The sequence below is a fragment of the Anguilla anguilla genome, chromosome 17, assembly GCF_013347855.1.
Source record: "Anguilla anguilla isolate fAngAng1 chromosome 17, fAngAng1.pri, whole genome shotgun sequence".
Lineage (NCBI taxonomy): Eukaryota > Metazoa > Chordata > Actinopteri > Anguilliformes > Anguillidae > Anguilla > Anguilla anguilla.
In genome coordinates, this window is record NC_049217.1 from 19,444,018 (window position 1) to 19,466,172 (window position 22,155).

Sequence of the window (22,155 nt, forward strand, 5' to 3'; positions counted from 1 at the left end):
AGCAATATATGTTGTCATTAACTTCTCAAAATTACATTAAATGTTTACAAAATGTAATAATTTATGCATTAAGTGCGGAAGTGATTTGAACAGAATTCAACCAATAATATAGTTTAAGGACAAAAATGCGTGTTGAATCAGGAGCAGATTTCTGCTATTTCTTTTTGTTTTCTGTTGAACTTTACTGTTCATATAAAGTTTTTTTTCAAAAATATTGATAGTTTACAAAAATAAAATAATAATAAAAAAGAAATGATTTATATTATGAAAGTTATGAAGAAGAACATGGAATTTTATTCATGTGGAAGTATTAAACAACCCCACAACAGAGAAAGAGGCTAATATGGGTGTTTCGTGTGGCTGGTAAAATCAGGTTTTAATTTTCTTTTTGCATTTCCTGTCATGCTTTTCTTACCTACTGCTATGCTTTCCTGTTGAACATACTATGAATAATATTAATATTAATGCACTGTATAAATGAATCCCTCTTGCAAAGAACTACACAAACTCAGATGTTTTATTGAACTGGGTATACAAAACCCAAATGGACAAACTTGAAGAAAGAATTAAATGAATAAGCACTTTATCCTTGTCTATCATTGTCTTTCTGTCGCAAAGTATTAAATAAAATAATTATATTGTAAATCGTTTGTTTTCAAAGTTTTTCTTATATTTCTCACTAGTGATTTTAACATTACCACAACCACCAGCCATGGTAACACCAAGTTCTGCATTAGTCAACCATTCAAGTCCAGCATTGACCATTCTGCTGTACATACTGTATGTAAATTTGCCATAAACACACACAGTAGTGTTTTTGACAGTGGCACTAGTTCATTTATCATGTTTATGAACACTTTGGTTGCCCTTAACGTCATGTTTATGCAAATGAAGGTTTCTAAAGACAGAAAGAGATGGAGAGTGGGAGGTAAATTATTGTAATCCACAGTTTGCCATTGACCTGGTTGGCTGTAAAGTACACCGCTGTCAATAATGAATGCTCTCACATTTGAACCCACTCTAACACATTTAAGTGTGTACATGTGTGCATGGACTGAAGCTACGTGTACACCTACAGACCAAGGCACATGCGCACACATGACACATGGACATTAATCTATAGCACTACAGAAGGAGGCCGCTTCATTCGGTAATCTTAAGAGTACACATTCACACACTAAGATACAGTAAGCAGACATTTATATCCAAAACACACCTTCAATGGAGATAGGAAAAAAGATTAATCTGCGCACATGTGTGTTTGTGTACATATGCCAGAGGCACAAAGACAGACAGATGGACAGGCTGAAAGACCTGCAGAGGCATGGTCACACACATCCTCACTGGTAAACCCTGGCCTCGTCACTAGGTGGCTCTGAAGACTTCCACTTTGGCAGAGCTTACATTGAGGCAGGATGTTGGAAACAGAGCCCTCCAGTGGTTACATGAGCTACTGCAGCACAATTAATTCCCCAGCAGAATGGGACAGTTGAGATGTGTTTGCTTCACTGTTTGTTAGGTCAGCGGCAGGTCAGGGGACACCCTTAGGCATGACTATCCAAAATAATATCCATTCAAATCGCTAAGTGATAATGCGGGAAGAAAGGCCCTGTTGGATGAGGTTCCGGGTGATTGGGGGTCCCACGTGGGCATAGGGGGGTCCCCGATGGAGGGTAGAGGCAGGGGAGAAAGAGGTACTGCTGATGTACACTGTGTCCTAAGAGCAGCAAGACCAACAACCATGACTGTTAGGGACGGTGCCAGCAACTCAGAACAGACCCCGGAGCTGCGTTGCAGAACACGACATCCAGCGCACAGGCTGCTCTGTGGAGGAAACATCCAGAGGGCCTGTTTAAATGCTACATTACAGTGATCCGTCACACCCCACTTTCCATTTAGGCCCCTGGGGGTGTGGGGATGTGGGGTGGTGAGGGGGGGGGAGGGATGGTTATATGTACAGAGTGCCTGGGTCTAGAGAACACGGGTGCCTGGGTGTGGCCGTGGTGCCTCTGCACAGCTCTTTCTGCCAGGCCATCTGGGGTCCGGAATGCAGTGGGAGCCATTTGGCACATGGGTGACCTGCCAACAGGAGCGCCCCCTGGTGCTGATCTGAAAATACCGCGCTCACCTGACAGGGGTGCATAAGGAGAGTGTTTGTCAAATGTCACATGACAAAAAATACGTATTTTCGCACCTTTAGGATTTTATGTTGCAGAACTTCATACTTTGTCGCACAGTGTTGACTGGACAACCAAATGGAACACTGAAATTCATTGTCATGAATACATCATTATTTTTGGTTTATCTGAGCGACAGACCACCTTCCTTTTTCTGTTTGCATCATTTAAAAAAAAAAAAGTAGATATAAAATTAATTTCTCCCTTATTTCTCAGTAATTTCGTTGGGCGCTGCAATGTTTCCACAGACGTAAACATCAGCAGTTTGGAGTTTCGTTACCATAGACAATAGAACCCGCTCCACAGCCCTATGCCAGGGCTATATAAATGCAAAACATTGTGCGACACTTTAATTTTTGATACACAACACTTGTCAAAATAGTCATGCAACAAAGGATAAATCAGGCTTAAACCCATACACAACACTGCCCGTATTGATGGGAGTTTTATTCCCAGCTGTTGTGCTTTCTGTACTGTGATCTCCATCTGTGTCCATCTCTGTTTTCCCCATCTGAATAAAGTGAAAGAATGCATAAAGAAGGTATCGGCCTCACTACTTTTGTTCTGTTGTTTAAAAAAAAAAAAAGGATCTGTCCTGTCTTCCAACTGCAACAGGGTGAGGAGTCTTGAGGTTGGAACGGGAGGCCGACCTCCTGGCCTAATAACAGGCATGGTGACAGGGCAGCGGGATCCTATCGCCTCTAAAGCTGCAGGTGCGCGAACACCTTCCGCTCTGTCTTACAAAAACAGAGCGAAATGCTGGGCCTACCACTGCAGGCCTCCACCTGGACACCTGACACAAGTGAGAAGATAGAAGTAAACAAGCAAGTTGGGAGTCACATCATGCCTGTGCCAGTAAATGACACTGAACTCTACGATTTGTATATATGTCCCTAAGTACACTCTATGGTAAATGAGCATCTCTTCCTGCACTCGGCCAATGAGCATCACTGGCCGAGTGCAGGGACGACATAGCTCAGGAGGTAAGACCGATTGTCTAGCAGTCGGAGGATTGCCGGTTCAAACCCTGCCCTGGGCATGTCGAAGTGTCCTTGAGCAAGACACCTAACCCCCAACTGCTAACTGCTCTGGCGAATGAGAGGCATCAATTGTAAAGCGCTTTGGATAAAAGCGCTATATAAATGCAGTCCAGTCCATCACTTCCTATACTCAGCCAATGAGCATCACTTCCTATACTCAGCCAATAGGCATCACTTCTTGTAGTTCTCCTGCATTAGTGTAAGGAAATAAACAGTGTGAAGGAAGTCGGTGCACGGTAGAGAGGCGTACAGTGCAGTCATTGAGTGACTCAGTCAGTCGGTCAAAGCCAGTCAGTGAGCCAGTGTGTCAGTTGCTCTGACAAACATCTCCCCTGTTCAGCTATAATTCGTTTTGTCAGCCTACTGGCTACGGTTACTCGATCAAGACGTGTCGAAACACTGTTTACTGGGGTTTGTGATGCGTGATATCACAGTGACTCAGCTTTCATGTTTTGCTCGGGAAGGAAACCAATGTCACCTTTTTCCGAAGCCAAATTCTATGTTTTTAAACTTTCCATGCACAGGAAATTTTGAACAAGTGATATGAGAAGTTCCTGAGTCAGTAAATCAGTGTGTCATTCACTATGTAAGTGAGCTGGCATATTTGCCACATGAAATGTGCGCATTTGTGTTTATGGGTACATCAGTCTGAATGGAAAGCCCCGTTTTATCTCCATGTCCCCGTTCCAGTAATTAAATCACTCAAGCCTCCCAACTTTAATCTAATTAAAATCATCCTTCTTTTCCTCTAACAAGGTAAAACCCCTTCTAGCTTCCTTTAATACCGTCCTCCTCTTCCTCCTCCTTTCCCACCCCCTCTCTTTCCAGACTCCCCTTCCTCCGTTCCCAAGTCCCACAACATTCCAACAGTATCAATAAAAATGTGCAGCGGGAGACCTCTTAGCCTTTTAAAAAGGGGGGGGGCATTTTCAGCCAGAACGGGGGACAGTTTAGTGGTTGTAGCCCCAAGGCCATGGGGTCTATTGGTGAGTGTGTCTGTTCAGTGGGGTGGTAAGGGGGCGGGGGGGGGCATTAATGTGCTTGGTGCTCCCATAATGCCCTATTGTGCATTGTCCAGCTGTGAAACGCTCATACTCATTACAGTGGCCCATTGTGTGCCTTCGGCAGCCCACTACAACACTAATTGGGCTCTGTCCCCCTTTGTGTTTATTCCTCTCCTTTTCTCTCTCTCTCTCCATCCATCTTTCTGCTTCCTCTCTCATGCCTTTGCTTTTTCTGTTTGTTTTTTTACCAGTTCTATCATTTCACAATTTTTCCCCACTCTCCCTTTTCTTCCTGCTCGGCCCTTCTCTCTGACTCTCCCAGGTCCTCCTGCACTCATGTAGTCTCATTTTTCCTTTGCACCAGCCTCATTCCCCCTGTTGTGCTTCCTGTCTGTTCTCTCACATAGAGTCGCCATGCATTCCCTTCATCTTTTCTCATTCTGCTTTCTCCACATCTCTTCATTAACTGTGAGGCAACAAGAGCATCTCTCTCTCTGTCCTTTTTCGCTCTTCTCCTCCTCTCCTTTCTCTCTCCGTCCCCCCTTGCTCCTCCCTTTCTCTCTCCTTTCTCTCTCTTCCCCTTTCTCTCTCTCTCGGTTTTTTTTCGCTCCCCACTCTCTAACTCTCTGTAAAGAGACACCGGAATGAAAGGCTAGAGTTACAAGATTCCGTAAATACCTTCTGTTGATGGGAACTGGTTTTCAGACAGACCAAAAAAAACAGAAAAAACAGGCACAAAGTATTATACTTTGCTCTTCCACAATATCCCTCTCTTTTTCTGTCCATCTGTCTCTCCCTTTTTTTGTCTGTCAGGTACAATGTATCGAAAAAAACACTGAGTATTATACTTATAACTATGTAAACATAAATATACTGCATAAACACAAACCAAGTTACACAGTATACGTACGTACATACATATAATAATACATTTTGTGCAACCATGAACTGGGGCTCATTTGTAATGAAATTGACCTTATTGTGAACAGTACTCCCATGGACCACATGTTATAGTTGCACAGCTGAAGGCCACTTGCACACAGTGATTGTCAATGAAACATATGGATCAAAATAGCATGAAATAAGAATTTATGGTGGGATCCACAACCAAGCAGCAATGTGAATGACACATGGCTGTACATGAGGCCCGTATCAGAAGCTGGATCTCCTCTCGTAATGTACAGAGCCTGGGTTTAGTGACCGAGTCACGCCAAGAGAAACAAATTTTCACTGAAGCTCACCGAGAATCCAGCCACCCAGGAGGCAGGTGACAAGCAAATACACAGACTATTCATTTCAAAACTCCACTGGGTCGCAGTTATACAATGCTGCAGCACCAACTTTCACATTACACCGGGTGCAGAGAGTTCATAGTTTATTTAGGTGAAACCGTCACAAAAATGGCCAGTGTAAATACTGCAAGGAACCATCTTTGAGAAAAATATATCCACAGATCTAATTACCTAGTTGTGGTTTTACTCAAAGGTTGTCTGAAAATGACAGATCATCATCTTCTGTTGTCAGAAAACTCAAGCCATTGTTATTCCTGTGCCACAATAAAATGAGAGCTGTCATGTCTGAATACATATGCACCACAGTCATCTCCCTGCAAGAATGTGTCCGCGGCTGCAAATTATCATGCGCATACTATCGGTCAAAATAAACATTCATTAATGGAAGGAAGATGCATTCATAACCACCGATTCGCATGCAGTGACAGGTCCCAAGATGGCTGTTTCTTGAGTTACTCAAGTCAATATTGACGTCTGTTTTCAGCAACTTAATAATGTCCTGCAGCTCAGATGACAAACGGTGACAGGTAGACCGATCAGTATAAGGGATGCTGGTAAGCCTGGATGTAGCCTATACATCAAATATGATGAGGAAGTAGTGAGAGGAGTCTGTAAAAATATTTCAGATGACAGACAGACCTTTGAGGCTGTCAATACAGTCCCGGGCTGAGGGACAGGCACTCAGGATCTGCCTATCTAACTGCTGGCTTTAGCACTTCTCTGGGAATGAGGAAATCAGGAGAATGTACCGGAGAAAGTGACAATGTGGATATGCCTGATGCCTCTGTGAATGTGCGAAACGCCATAGTTTTTCATTTCACGTCTTCATGACATTTGTAAACAGTTCAGCATCGCAGGTGGAATTCAACAATGCACAAGAGCAGATATGGGCTATGGCCCAGCGCAGCACCTACAGATCGATATCATCCAACATTCTGTGTGATTCTGTAGGACTGAGAGTTGTCAGAAATCACAGCACAGACCAAATTCACAGAGCAGACCCAAATCACAGCGCAGACCAAAATGACATTACAGACCCAAATCACAGCACAGACTCAAATTACAGCACAGACCCAAATCATAGCACAAACCAAAACGACAGCACAGACTCAAATCACAGCACAGACCCAAATCACAGCACAGACCCAAATCACAACACAAACCCAAATCACATCACATACACAAATCACAGTACTGACCCAAATAACAGCACAGACCCAAATCACAACACAAACCCAAATCACATCACATACACAAATCATAGTACTGACCCAAATAACAGCACAGACCCAAATCACAACACAGACTCAAATCACAGTGCAGAGCCTTCATTTTATAAATCAGTGCTCCTAATGCCCCCTCTGTTGGTGCCACCTTGATTCCTAAATTTGAGAGCACACAAACCCAATTATCTTTCCAAGCCATGTGAGTTGCAGTTACATTAAACCTGTGTGTGTGTCTTTATGAGGAAGGGTGTGAACGAGTAATGATCTGTATGTGGAGTGTGTATTAATGCATACTTGAGCGTGAGCGTGAGTATGCGTATGTACGTTAATATGTACTTGTGTGTGACAGTGGGTGGTGCATGCGTGTACACCTGTCTGTGTGTGTGTGTGGGAGTGACTTGGCGTGTGTATGTGTGAGAGAGAGACAGAGAGAGGGAGAGAGAGAGAAAGAAAGAGAGATAGTGTGCATGTGTGTGCGTGCGTGCGTGTGTGTGAATGTGAGACAGAGAGTGTGTGTGTGTGCTGGCATGTGAGTGTGGGTGTGTATATGCATGTGCCCTTGTGTGTAAGTGCGTGTGCATGCCTGTGAATGAGTGAGAGTGTGTGCGTACATGTATGTGTGTGTGTGTGTGTGTGTGTGCATGTGTGTGAATGAGTGAAAGTGTGTGCGTACATGTGTGCATGTGTGTGTGTGTGCGCATGTGTGTGAATGGGTGAAAGTGTGCGCATACATGTGTGCATGTGTGTGTGTGTGAGTGTGTGTGTGAGTGTGAGAATGAGTGAGAGTGCGAGCGTGCACATGTGCGTGCGTGCGTGCGATTGCCTGTGGGCAGCTGCGGACCCTGTGTTTGAACCCAGGCTCACATGGCCAGAGAGAGGGAGGGGGACGGGGGGGGGGCGTTCGCTGACGATCTCCCCATCTCTCACTCCCTTTCATCTCCCTCCCTGCCACCAACAACGGGCTCTTTCATTCGGGCATCTCTGTGGCCGCCCTCAGACCCCCCCAGGCCCCCTCCCTTTCACGCTAGCTAATTCAATGTTCCGAGAAAAACTCATGATTGCAAAGTGACTTTTTTTCCTGTTTTTCAGCCCCCCCCATCCACCCCCACCCCACCCCACCCCATTCTCCATGTTCTTCTTCTTTTGGCTTTTACCCATCAAAACAACATCTGGCCAAATGAGAAGACAGGCGAGAATTAAACAGTGGTCAACCTTCAACGTACAACTGGTTGCAACTGCACTATGCGGTCTGCTCTCGGTCAGAACACCAGAAAAATAGGCCGTAACCTGAAACCTGAATGAGAAATCACGCCAAGGAATGATGCAGAAGGCAAGGAACACGGTGCTGTGATCACATTCCAGGTCTGGGGAGTGACGACAATACTGTGCAAATTCTATGAAAAAATTCCATGTATATTTTAAAAGTAAATATTCCCCTCTACACTACTCATACATGATAGGCTAATAGGAGTTGTCACCTGCATGGGAGGGGGGGGGTCAGCCAATAGAAGTAGATATGGACATAAATGGAATGAAGAGAGAGGATAGACAAGCACAGATAAGGAGCAGAAAACGTAAGACAGTGATATGGGATTAATGCAGGTGTCTGCTCAGTCTTTGTCCTGCAGAGCCACAATGGATGTTCATTCCAACTGAGCACTGGTCCACAAGGAAAATGCGCAGTTACTGCAGCACAGGAATTCATCCTTATATGGTTCAATGTGACTATTGAGTGAGACCATACCCTGTCTGTCTCTCCACAATGCAGTCTCTCTGTGGCCAGGGTTTTGCTACCTCTGTCTAAATGGAACAAACTTACTGATCCAGTTTATAGCTGACCCTGAATCAACCCTTCTCAGTTCCCACGATGGCCTTAGGTTAATGCCAGCTTATAGTGATCCATGATCAGGGTAGTGGAAATTTGGACAGTGACTGTTAAAAGTCAATTTGAAATTTATCCATATTTCATTTTGTTGTATGTTCTCCTTCACTGTTATTGCAGTAGGAATGTAAGAGATACATGTATTGGCAACTGCCTGTTCAGCTTACTGAAACCACAGTCTCCCATAATGCACTTGTTCCTGTGTGTGTGCGTGTGTGTCCTGAGTATCATTGCTGGTGATGCTCTACCAGGCCTGTACTGCAGCCATCTACAGCTCCTGCTTGTTTCAGGGGCTAGTTGCCCCTCTTCAGCATATGAAATGCATGTTCAATTGGATTAAGATCAGGTGACTGACTTGGCCAGTCAGGAAGCTTCCAGTTTTGGTTTGAAAACCGCCTTTGTTGCTTTAACAGTATGTTTGGGATAACTGTCTTGCTGAGAAGAAATGAACTGGATCCCACTTCATAGTGGCAGACACCAATGACCGTACATGGGTTAGTTGGGCAATTACACACATTCAGAACAAGGAGTAGGGGGATCAGTGCCAAGGTTGTCCTCTTTATGCTAAAGAGGTCTGCCATAACTTTATTAACCAAATTGTAGGTTCCAAATGCATACCAGTTTGCACCGGATCTAAACTGTGTGAATTTCTATGTACTTGAAAACAGAAAGTACACCCAAATCTGTCAAAAAACCCCACAAAAAACTAATCCTTTGATGGATGCCACAGCACACTTTGGGGTCCACAGTGTGTGGACACCATGCTGGGCTCGAGGATATCTACCGCACACATCTTTAAAAATGACAAATACCAGCACTCCTGCTTCCAAACAGTAGCTGTGTCCAAACACCTCGTTCAGCCATGCATGACATCATCATTATGAGCTGCTGGGAAAGCCTGGTCTGCTGACTGGCTGACATGTGAGAATCACCCTACGGGCGCAACCGCCAGAACAAACAAAACATCCCACCAGGATGCAGGTTCAAATCCTATTCCTGACACTGCGGCAGAATCCCTGAGTAATCTTTAACCATAGAACTGCTGTAGAAGAAGTAATAGTAGTAGTAATAGAACAGTAGCAGTAGTAGTCATAGTAGTGGAAGTAGTAGTAGTGGCGGTGGTAGAAGTAGTAGTAGTAGTAATCATAGTAGTAGTGGTAGTAGAAGAATAGTTGGAAAAAGTAGTAATAGTAGTAGTAGAAGTAGTAGTAGGATAGTAAGTCAAATGCAAACCATACAACCAACTCTGGAGATGGGCATGCATAATAGCCTAACTGATGGGGAAGAAATACCTGCAGACTGTACATGATCACAATAAAAATGTATTTAATATGTCTGAATGAAATTGATCATTTGTTTTGGGATCCTGCCATGCAGTGAGGCTACGGCTTATTTCCTTATTGTTCCAACTTCATAATCACGGCACCTGTGAGCTTGGTCAGATGTGAGCACACAACCAGCACTTTTACAGTCCAGACATGCAGCAATGTCATCATCTACCATGCAGTATATGGACCTTGGTACTACACTAAGGGAGAGAAAGGGGGCAAAAAGCAAAGCTAAACAGCATACATAACCAAAGCTGAAACAATGCACTATAATTTCCAGTGCTCAACGTTCCAAAACACGTGAGGAAAAAATTCCTTAAATCATGTCCCTCAAGAGTACTTGGTTGTGAAATAAAAATGAATGACCTGAATTTGAAATAATCCCATAAGGATGGTACTGCATCTGCCCCTTGTACTGAAGTGGCACAGAAGCCGACGGAGGAACGTGTGGAAATCTCACACGAGATGTCGCAGTTTTTGCGCTCCAGACATTTTTACGCTAAAAAAAAAGATAATAAAAACTCAAACGGCAAAAAGGGGCTCTTGCCTCATGGAGCGATTCAAAGTCGCTGCCCGTCCATACATCCACCAGGCCCTGATCTCTTTCACAGGCTGTTTGCTTGGAGCAAGACTTTGAGATGCGACCACTAAATCAGTTAATTTCCTTTGAAGGAGATCTGACTGGACTAGATGGCCCTAATGGCTGCACGGTGTTGTTAGTTACAGCCTTTTGGCCAATGCGACACGCACCGGTTACTGCGCAATACGTCACCAGCCGCAGTTCTGCCATTTTAATTGGGCATTCTGTTCTCAGCTCCACGCCTGCATGTGGCTAATGCCCTGTCAGTCACCCTGGATAAAGACGCCGACCAGCTAAGCGCAGTGAATCACCGCCTACGCCAAGGGCAGAAACGGACCGACGTGTCGTAAAATCCTTAACGCATCCGCTCACCGCCCCGCTGCCTAATCTCGCGCCCGCTCGCCCCATTTAGCGGGATGCCGTTTGCTTCCCCTGCCTGAGATTCCAGCTAGGTTCCAGCCTGGTGTCACGCTGGTCCAGCTGGTTTCAAAGCTGGTTTGGAGATGGTCAAGTCGGCAACAAGGTGATTGAGATAGCAACCATGCTGTCAAGGCCACCTCCTGCTGGCGGTGGGTCAGACTGGTACAGACCACAGACCATCACCAAGTTCCAGATGGTATGCAGGTGGAACACAAGGTGGTTCCAGCAAGATTCCATCTTAAGCTAACAGCTGGAATGTCCACCAGCACGAGTGGAACCCGGCTCCTGGACACAGCCAGTGCAAAGCTGATGCTTCACCGTCAAACCACTGGAGAAATACATGCAGTTATTATGGGAGCCACAGAGGAACACATACAAGGCTTGGCAGAGAAACTTGGTTCAAGGCAGTAAAGAATGAATGTTGCATACATTCATTTAGATCCGGAGTTTGAACAGGGCAACTCACCGGACACTGTAGTTGTAGGCAGTTCTCTTCATTCCTGGTCTACTGGTTTTTATTTTTGCCTTAATATCATCAACCAATGCAGACCCAAGAAACTAGGTGAGGTTACAGCGTAATAGACTGCTTTAATTAATCAATTAAGTGCCAAGTAACAACATAAACTAACAGACCCTGTGGCCTGCCAGGACCAGAAATGAACATCACTGCTGTAAAGCCTTAAACGCTGCAGGAACAACTTGCTGGCATTCAATAATATAATTTAGTTTAAATGAGGTGTTCTGGAAATAGAGCAAGCAGCATGTGTACGATGTACCACGGTCAGCTGATTTCAGCAGGCCAGGTTTTAGATAATCAGCATGGACTCCTGGACAGAGGGGGAATGCACCATCTTTCAATGAAGAGCTTTGGCTATGCTATTGTTACAAGTACTGGTTCATAGGCTACCTGCATCAAGCTAGCATGAGATATCATCCAGCTGCCAATCTGATATGAGTGTGTGATGCTGTGGTAGATCTGCACATTCAAAATAAGCAAAACTAAAGGAACCAGCACAATCCTTTAGCACAGCAGTGTGTGGTTAACATTATTTTTAATACACTTACACAACAGAATGCCCAGTGTAGTATCAATTCTGATAGAATAGAAGATATCGATCGCTGCTGGACTGTTGCTGGACATGAACTTTGTCAGAGCTGATTTAACAATGAGAATTATTCGGCGTTCAGAACAAACCATTATAATGTGGAGGGGAAAGCAAAAGACAAACCAATAATAATAATAATAATAATAATAATAATAATAATAATAATAAAAACATTTAACCAACGCACTTTTCCCGGATTAAATTAAACCAAATAGAAGTTTTAATATGCGTGCTACCTTAAATGTAAATATGAGCGACTGTTTTAAAATTAATCCTCGCTAATTTTGCATGCTTTCCCCTCACGGAAACTAGGAGACAAAAATGACGTTAAACGTGACGGCTCTTCTAGATAGGCAGTTTAGCCTTTATGTGAAACTATTTAGATTTGCTTCGACTAATTAGCTACAAACAGTCTTTTTATGCCTCTTCTGGCGAAGAACAGTTCTAAATTACCCAAACTGGCGCCGTAAACGCGCGGGGATACCTCCATGACATCCTTGACTACGAACCAGCGGTAGAGCCCGAGAGCGCCCGAGGGTCACTCCTTATCTACACAGCGCCATCAAAGCCCCTTCGGTAGCTCGAGGCGAATTAATTACGTGGGCCAGCGAGGATCATAGCGGGTGGGTAATTACCAGAGGACATGTCAGCATCGACTCCACACTGACACAGTCAGTCTGAGAGACGCACGCAGGGACACACTTAATAGTGCACCAGGCTGCGCACTCTGTTATTCGGATCTTTCATCTCCCACCGTCAAACTGAAGCGCCAGTTTGGCTACTTCGACGCTTCCATCTGATTAATTGACTTATTGAGCTTTTCCGTTTATGTTGTTTATGGTATTGTCAAAAAGACCGCGGACAAAATAGGGATTTAAAAAATATTTTAAGTGCCAAGACATGCACTTTGTGTGTGTCAAAGCCAGTAATAAATTTCACCATTACTGCTTTTACATAAAACATTCCTATCTCTGCAATAGGTACAACCTAGTCAGTTGAATTACATTTCAAACAGAGCCCATTTTCCTGAATGCCACATACCCTAACAAACAAAAATAAGTGTATGATAAGTCATATTCCTATGATTCAATGTGTTTGCATATTTTGACAATGGAGTGATCTGGTGTAATTCTGCCACCCTAGAGCCCAGGTTCAACCGATTTCTTCCTTGCCCCCCCAGTAGGAGTTAACATGTGTGCTGCAGTTGGCTTGAGTGAATGTGGAACTCGTATAAATACTGGTGTGTAGCTTTTGAGAGATAGCGATAGCTGGCTCTCTCTTCTGGCTGCACAAATTATTTGGTAGCTATGCCCCGGCCAGCAGCCAGCCGCAGCCACGGAGATAAAGGCCACTTTTGTCCCTTAAAATTAAAAAAATTTTTTTTTTTTTTTTTTTAAACCATTCTCTGAATTTTACTGCTCATGACTCAGTCTCTCCATCGCTCTCATTCTCCCTGTTTTTTCCCCCAATTGTTTTCTATCTTTTCTGTAATTGCTCTCATTGACATACCAATATCCAAGGTTACACTTATTACATTATACCATGCACATACCAACACATGCACGTGCGCACACACACAAACGCAAACGCACACACACACACACACACACACACAAATGAATGCGCACGCATGCATACACATGCACACACACACCCACACACACACACACATACATATACATATAACATATATAAATGTACTTATGAGGACAGGAGTGGGTCATTAATTGCCCTCCAGAGGAAGACGCAGAGACGGGGAGAGAGAGGCCGGCGGAAACACAAGGCTCTATTGATGCGCCTTATTCCTGCTGCATCCCCCGTCTCTCCCCTTCCCCTCACACACAGCTGCAGCAGTGTACTGGGGAGCACAGAGCCTGACACCAAGAGAGAGAAAAGAGTGAGAGAAGGACAGAGAAGGAGAGGTGTGGGGGGCAAGGGGGGGGGGGGTTAGGATGGCTGAGCGCAGCTGTGACACAGTAAACCTGAGAGGGGAGAGCAGGAGGAACACGGCTGAGGGGGGATGGACGGAGTAATGGAGGAAAGGTGTGTGTGTGTGTGTGTGTGAGTGTACGTGTGAGAGCGTGTGTGTGCGTGCATGTGTGTGTACGTGTGAGAGCATGTGTGTACGTGTGACAGCATGTGTGTGCATATGCATGTGCATGTGTGTGTACGTGTGAGAGCGTGTGTGTGGGGTGTGTCAGTGTAGAGACAGCAAAATGGAAATAGGAGAAATAATTTGCAAAAATATTTACAGATCTTATTTCTGAGACTGCTAAACAGAGCGTGATGAATTTCAGTTGCACCAATAGCAAAGTGCAGGCACAGAAAGCCAAAACAATGTCCCACTTTGGTTCGTGGCAGTTGTGTAATTTGCAATTGCAATAATTAATTTATCTCACATCTAATTGCACCTGCATTTGGTGTAATTCCTTAACATTTAAAGAGCGCATGATTCTCTGTGGGCTCTTTGTGATGCATGACAGTGACTTTATTCACATTCCCACGGCCCTGCATTGTATGTTAATATGACCCAAATCATTTCAGCATGATTGTTATTGAGTCACTCAGAATGTAAACACAACTGCCATTACAATTTTCTTGCATTTGACCCCATGACTGGTAAGACATACTCATACACTAACAGAGGATTGGAGGCAGTCAGACTCACAGTGTTAGCTACTATCTAATCTGTAGGTAATCAGAGCATTAATTTAGTCAGGAAAATGGTGAGCATTGTTGGGCTGAATGGCCTGTTCTCGTCGTTATGTTATGTTATGTTATTATAATGGATGCCAATAAAGCTGGCGGCATATGTAAATGTCCAACCCACAAGAAAAACATATTTATCATTGTATTAAAAGTGACATGAAAGCTGAGGACACGGTGATTTAAAAAAAAAAAAAAAAAGAAGCCTTTAAAAATAATTTTAAAAACAACTGTGTGTCTCCTCATTTGCCAAATAAATGTAATGTAATGTAAAGGTAAACTGAATATTCTTTACTTTAGCAAACCACAGGACAGCAAACCAGCTCTTGAAAGATTCTGGCTCGAAGGTAAATCTCAGATGTTGATGCACTAATCTGGTGTTGCTATGGTTACACTGTTTTCAGGGTTCTCCAAATGCATTGAACACAGGTGAGTGTAGAATACCACTGGAAATCCAACTTTTACCTTTTGCACACCGCTCCCCCCCCCCCCACCTCCTCATCCCACACACACAATTAAGTGTGTACCCCCCACCCCCTATTAATTTCCTTTAGATGTTTCCCCCGCACAATTGAAGTAACTGGATTCTTCCCTTTGGCCTGTTAGTGTAGATATGAACAGACTCGTACAATAGGGCATTCATGATGCCTGCAATGCTATGCTCCCCCACCCAAGCCATCTCTTTCTCTCCTTCTCTCCATCCCCCCCTCCCCAGCTGCATTGGAACCCAGTCCAGCTTCAACCCCCTGCACCCACTCAGCCACTCCGCCACCCCCCCCCCCCCCCCACCATGCACGCACACACTACCACCCAACTGACTTAGACTCCCCCCCCCCCCCCAAAAAAAAAAAAAGAAAAACACAAAAGAATAGGAAATTCAGTGGTAGGAACACAAAGACAGGATTCATGGCTGGTCACAGACACTCAAGGAGAGAGGGGGACCTATTTAAGCATCGCGCAGCTGCACCGATTTATTAAAAAAATGGCAAGAAAGAAAGGACAGGTCAGCAGGGGTTATGGAATGCTGAATTATTTTTATTAACCCCTTGAGAAGACATTGTAATGGGTTTTTAATTATGACTATATATTGCAATTCGAAAGGAATTTTCAGTCTCGATAATGTTTTTTGTGATAATTGTGATATTTCACTCAGTAACAAATATCAAGATTGGTTAGATAAGTAAACATTTTGTACTTAACATATATTAAATAATATAGCCATTGAAATTGAGATCTTATAAAATGTGATGTCACTGGGTTCCATGTTTAAAACAGGTTTCAGGGCAAAAAAAATGAGCAGAATGGCATTATTATTAATAGATTAATATAATAACAAAGTTGTAATAGATGTCCATATAATTACAGCATGGACACCATAGCAATGTGGAAATATTGATGGTTCTGAACTTAATATAATACTTTAGATCTCGACAGGAGGATGTTTTGTATCCACTGTTCATTGGTGATTGTATTATGGCCCAGTTTGATTAAGGCTGGTCTTTTCCACAATTAATCAATCCTTTAATAAATGGCATTATATTCTACCTAGCTACATCTGGGTCTATCAGACAGTGTGTAGGAATATTTAACTCCAGTTTGAGTTTTGAGCCCTGGTTTATAATGCCAACAAAAAAGAGCTTTTTGAACGCAGTCCCTGAGTCTGCCACATCACATCTCATGTGCTGTCACAGTGCAAGCACCTTAAGCACTTACGAATAATTATTCATATCTCATGCGTTTACAAAGTGGAATTTGACGTGCTGACGAATAAATCCTCCCCATCTCTCACAAAAAGTATAAGATCATATTATGCAAAATATGACCCAGCGCATGAATTTCTGACCGTTGACCTTTTTTCATCTCGTGCTTTTCTCTGCTATTCTCGCTCCTTCGTCAGGATTCAGGAATCTGCAGAGGATTTTTTTCTCTGCCAACTACAGCTCGGACAAAAGAACTTTCCACATCCCCGACAAAAATATTCAATGCATTCCCTCCCACCCTCTGTCTCTTCATCTCTCCCTCCTTCAGTTTAGTATCTTTCCATTTTGCCTTCCCTCGCCTTCTATAATTGCCTGAGAGATTTGCCGCAAAATACTGCGAACGAGGCCAGGAACGAATCGTTAAGAAGAACCAAAATAAAAAAGAAACGGAAAGTAGGGCCTGCCCTCCTCCACCTGGCTTGTGATTCCCCGACCCTATCGGTCACGAGGCCTTCTCCATAGCCGTTAGCCACCCGGCCCCCTTCCTGTGACACCAAAGGCTACATCATCGCTGTCACATGCCAGGTTACTGACAACGCGAAGACATTTCCAGACAGGAGAAAACGCCACGTGAATTTTACTCACAACAGACCACGTCCATAGCAGGACAGACTGCCTCGTTTCCCCACTAATGAAAAACATGACGTTTTGTTTAATTAAGAGGGTGCACATTGGACGCAATGTAAGAAATGTTTTAATTAGTTTAAAAATCCAATCTCAGCAAACAATCCTCTTGATAAATCTAATTAAATAATACCAGCGCTATTTGCCTGAATTGCTCGCATGCGAAGCAGGGGACTGTTTTTCATCAATCTTTGACAGAAACACAAAATAAATATTCGGCATAATAAACAAAAGTTATCGATATGGTACGTTAACACCCACCCCATTAATTCACAAGATGAATTATTTCTTGGCAATTCCTCTGTCAATCATTGTATTGAACCCCAGCAAAATAATTATCCATCAGATGAAAGAACAAATAGTAGCCTACATACGGCGACTGGACCTTACTGCCCGGATACCATTTGCTGACAAATATAATTAAGATATCTTCTTCTATAAATGCATCCACATATCGAACGTAACATCACTTGGTGTTACTTGACATGAGTATGGGAAACTATTTCGAATGTCAAATGTTTTATTTGACTCAGATGTTAAAACCAGCACTAACGATAGGTTCATACTACTAAATACCGAAAGCAAAAAGTGACACAATAGTTATGCTGACATTTGTTCCCCTTGGCCTTGTGTTCAGCTACAACCATAGAAAATATAAATTATCAACCAATATTCTATTTTGCAGACCAATTTGAATCGTTTGTTCCTACATTTGCTTTGACAAAAAATTATGATACATAGATGTCTCAAAAATACAAATAAAAACTAACATCTTGCAAGAAACTCGCCACACAAAAAATCGTTACATGTGTCCCATAATCTAATCACGTGCCCTTCCACCTTAAACAAAAGCAATAATTAACTTGCTAATTATTTTGAGCTGACCACTGAAAATGCTAAATTAAACCGGCTGCCCCAAGGCTACAAAACAGATCCAGTTTAAGAAATTAGATTTTGAAGAACAAAACTGCTGACAGCAAGACGTAAATTCTGTACAGTTTTACTTATGGGATCTATGAACTAAGTAAACAAAGCTGTGAGTGCGCAATTAGGTCAACAGTATAAATAACTAATAATTGTGAATATTGTAAATGACAATGTAGTCAGCAAGTCAAAGCGGTGTATTGGGGAAATAAAAGATAATTAGATAAGACAAAAAGATACTAAGCTAAATTGTTGCCTATATATAATAAGTACTGGAGTCAAAAAAGTATATTTATATTGACTTATATTTGTGATAATGATCATTTATCATTTGAGATTGTAATTAATAAAAATAAAAAAAACAAAGATTTTAATCATAAATAAAAACACCGGTAATACTGTGATTATAAGAATAAAAGTATTATTATTGTCATTTCAAATAACCCATATGCGTCAAATTTATAGCCAGATTTTCTGTAAAAAATTGTATATTTGTTAAAACGAATACTTCTTAAACTCCACACTTGCTTTCTTAATTTGTCGACTTTGTAACCCTACAATCTGAACGATAATTTCTATTCTTTTTTTTTGTGAGTATCCAGTTTTAGTCGCCTTTTCCCTAAAGTCGTGTAGTTGTGTTTGCTTGCATCGATTTCTTTCTTTTACATTTATTTTGCACAGTTTCTACTTTTTAATAAGTAACTTTAGGAAGCGATGATAACGACGGCAAATTAAATCTTTACTGACGGCCAATTGAATCTTTTATGTGTGAATAATTGTCGGTTAATGTGTGCCTCCCTGCCTTGATCTCATAAAGCCTTTTATTCTTAAAATATATCATAAAATATAAATCAAAATAGCACAAATTTATTAACAGGTTCGTATATTTTATATATTTTTTCTGTCAGTCAGAAACACAAAATAACATGAAAAATAAATCGCAATGCGCAATAATATGCAATTACATTTTATATGCAATTCAGTAAAACAGTTATAATCATTTTTTAAAGGTAGCTTATTTGAGCGATATGTATCCCATAACATTTAAGCAGAAAATTAAATATCCAATACAAGTTAAATATAGCCCACGTTATTTATTTCTCATTTGATAAAGTGATTAATCACGTTTATAATCAATACGTGCCTTGCGATAAGGCATAACTTTAAAAGGAAATGCAAATGTTGTAAATTATGTTTACCTGGCCAACTGATCAATTAAAGTTTCCGTTTCCTGGGTATATATATGAATTACAGAAAAAAAACTAACGCTGAAAACATCTTAAATTAAGAATAACTGCACAGGACAATATTTATTCAAGCTAATAATAATAATAATAATAATAATAATAATAATAATAATAATAATAATAATAATGTTCTTATTTTGAAAAAACAAAAACAAAACAATACATCTACAGAACATCACAAAGAAAAGCAAAAATACATTTCTCAGTATTAAATGCCCAAAATTACACTTCAGGTACACCATGCAGATATCTAACATTTTGTGTGCATTTAAGGCATTAATTTATCCTAGAGAACACAAAATATTTTAAGATTATTGATGAGAAAAGCTAAATAAATACATAAGTGCAGATTGCAATTGTCCATACACAATTGTGGTGTGAAGATGAAAGAACAGCACATTTTGCGTGTAATTCCAAAAAACTAAATATGTTTAACGTGTTATCAGACAGCTGAATGCAGAGGCTAAGTTGTCGGTATCTGGACTTTACCTTCAACTGCTACTTCAATAACATTAAACAGTCATGTCTCCTTTTAATTGCTTAATGTTTTGCAGAATAAAAATATTGATCATTTGCTGCCCTGGATGTTACATTGGATGTTTCCTCTTTTTCTTACATCACACGCACACATTCACCTTGACCAACAGGCACACAGCTGCTCTCAGGTGCTGGTATAAGGCAGATATTGCAGTGACTCTCTCCTGTGTTCTATCTTTGTGCCTGCACACCATGACACTTCCCAAGTTATTGCAAGAGACACAGAGAAATCTCTACAACTGCCTCCATTTATTATGGACAGCATGCACAGCATGCGCTCACACACACAACCACCTTGCTGAAGTTAGTTTCGCATAATTAAACAATAATGAGCAACGAGCTCTCTCACACCCCCCAAGGAACTTCGGTCTCAAGATACTTAGCTCAGAAACAGAGATAACTGCAGTCTAGGTTCTTCTAAATACGGTCTGATTCTCTCACACATACACGCAAGCACACAGGGACACAGAAACTCACTCTGAAGTTGAGGCCAGGCCAAATCCTGAGGTACCGGCCAGTATAACGGGGCACAAATTTTGCGTCCCCCGCCCCCCAAAAAAGACACAGAAGTTGTACGAACAGCGAGACACAAAAAGACCAGAGATCCATAAGTGTCCAGAAGAGTGGTGGACAGTTTTTGTGTAAGTGTGCGTTTGCAGAGGGACAGAGAAAGAGACGCACTAAAAAGACACACACGTCTTTTTCTCTTTTCTGTTCTTTTTTTAAATACACAAAACTGCTTTTTGTTCCTCATTTTTTCATTTAAGGGGGGTAATGGAAGGGGGGGTGTTCGTTTGATCACATGATTACAATTCACCTGAGGAAAAACAAAGGGAGCAAAGAGAGGAGAGAGGGAATGTGAGAGAGGGAACGAGAGAGAGAGAGAGACAGACAGAGAGATTCACTCATGGTAAGGATTCCCTTATCACAGTCAACATTCATGGATAATGAAAAAAAGTGACTTTTTTTGGGGTGGGGAGGAGAGAAAGTGAAAATGGAAAAACAAGGAGTTATTGTTGAGCGAAACAGTGTGTGTGTTTGTGTGCATTTGAGCTGTAATACAGTGTGTGTGTTTATGTGCATTTGAGCTGCAATATTCACCCCGCCATCATTTTATTATTTTCCTCAAACTCCATTTTGATTTGTGTGCTCTGTGGACCAAAATGAGTGGCCTGATGCAATTTAAAAAGCAGCCATACAATAACATTATGTGAGCACATAATAATGGTGTGCACTATGGCTATACTTCGGTCTGTATCACTATGGTGAAGCACAACTGAGGCCAGCAAATGAAATATAATAAATATGGTGCATTATTGTCACATTCTGTATAGATTCATCTGTATGTGGTACACAATAAAATCTCCAATGTTAATTCAACTCTTAAAGAGTACATATGAGTCCAGTTGGGACCATACACACTCTGGAAGAGTTGATTTAACTCTGGAAATTATACTGTGTAAGTACAGTTGAACTGAACACAGGTTTATGTATTGCAGTACACATTGTCTGAGCAAACTGAACTGCCTTAAACTTATTACTCTAGAAAGATGAGAAAGCAACCAGCACTATTTCACCGCATCAAATTTAAAAACAAATTACTTTTTGCTATTTATATATTTAATTATTTCAGATGATACGTGGGACAAACTTAAAAAAATAAAACATTTCCTTATATTCAATGTTAGAGACATGGTAGGATCTCGGTCTTATGGAACATAACTCAAAATTAGATTTGGTATGCAAAATATCTAATGCCTCTAGACCTGATTAAAATGGTGTAATGGGTTATAATTGTATACCAGCCTGTCCCAGTAATCCAAGACCAGTTCTCTGAGGTCCAGAGTCGTACACATCAGGTACTGAGGAGCAGGTTAAAGTGAGGGGGCACCCTCCTTACCCCCACCTGCCCCCACACCTCTCTCTCCTCTCATCCCCCCAGGGTGCAGAGGGTAGCAGGGGGTCGGTTCTCAGATGCAACAGAGCCACAGTGTTCTCACTGCAGCAAAATCAGCCAGTGGCTCGGGACATTACTTCAAAAACAGACAGAAAAGACACTTCAAAGTGCTCTGTGTTCCTCTCCGGACTGGTCGAGTCACCCTCTCCCCCAAACCCCTCTGCAAAGCCCCCCCCCCCCCCCCATGCACCCCTCCTTCAAGAGACCTAGAGACACACAGTTATCCAAGACTGTCCACCCTGAAATAATCTTATAAGATATTTACCACATACGTTAGACGTTAGAAGATTTCAGACACTGATTTCTGATACAATAAAATAATGTCTGCAATAATCATTTAATGTC

The 22,155-nt window shown here is 42.0% G+C and overlaps 1 protein-coding gene across 1 annotated transcript in view; it reads right to left on the reverse strand.

Moving 5' to 3' along the window:
• Positions 1–20,539, reverse strand: part of kdelr3 (KDEL endoplasmic reticulum protein retention receptor 3) — a 42,327-nt gene extending 21,788 nt beyond the window's left edge. The window contains exon 1 of the mRNA XM_035398069.1: positions 20,331–20,539. The gene's annotated coding sequence lies outside the window, so the exon portion shown is untranslated. The remainder of the gene's footprint in view (positions 1–20,330) is intronic.
• Positions 20,540–22,155: the final 1,616 nt, after the last annotated feature.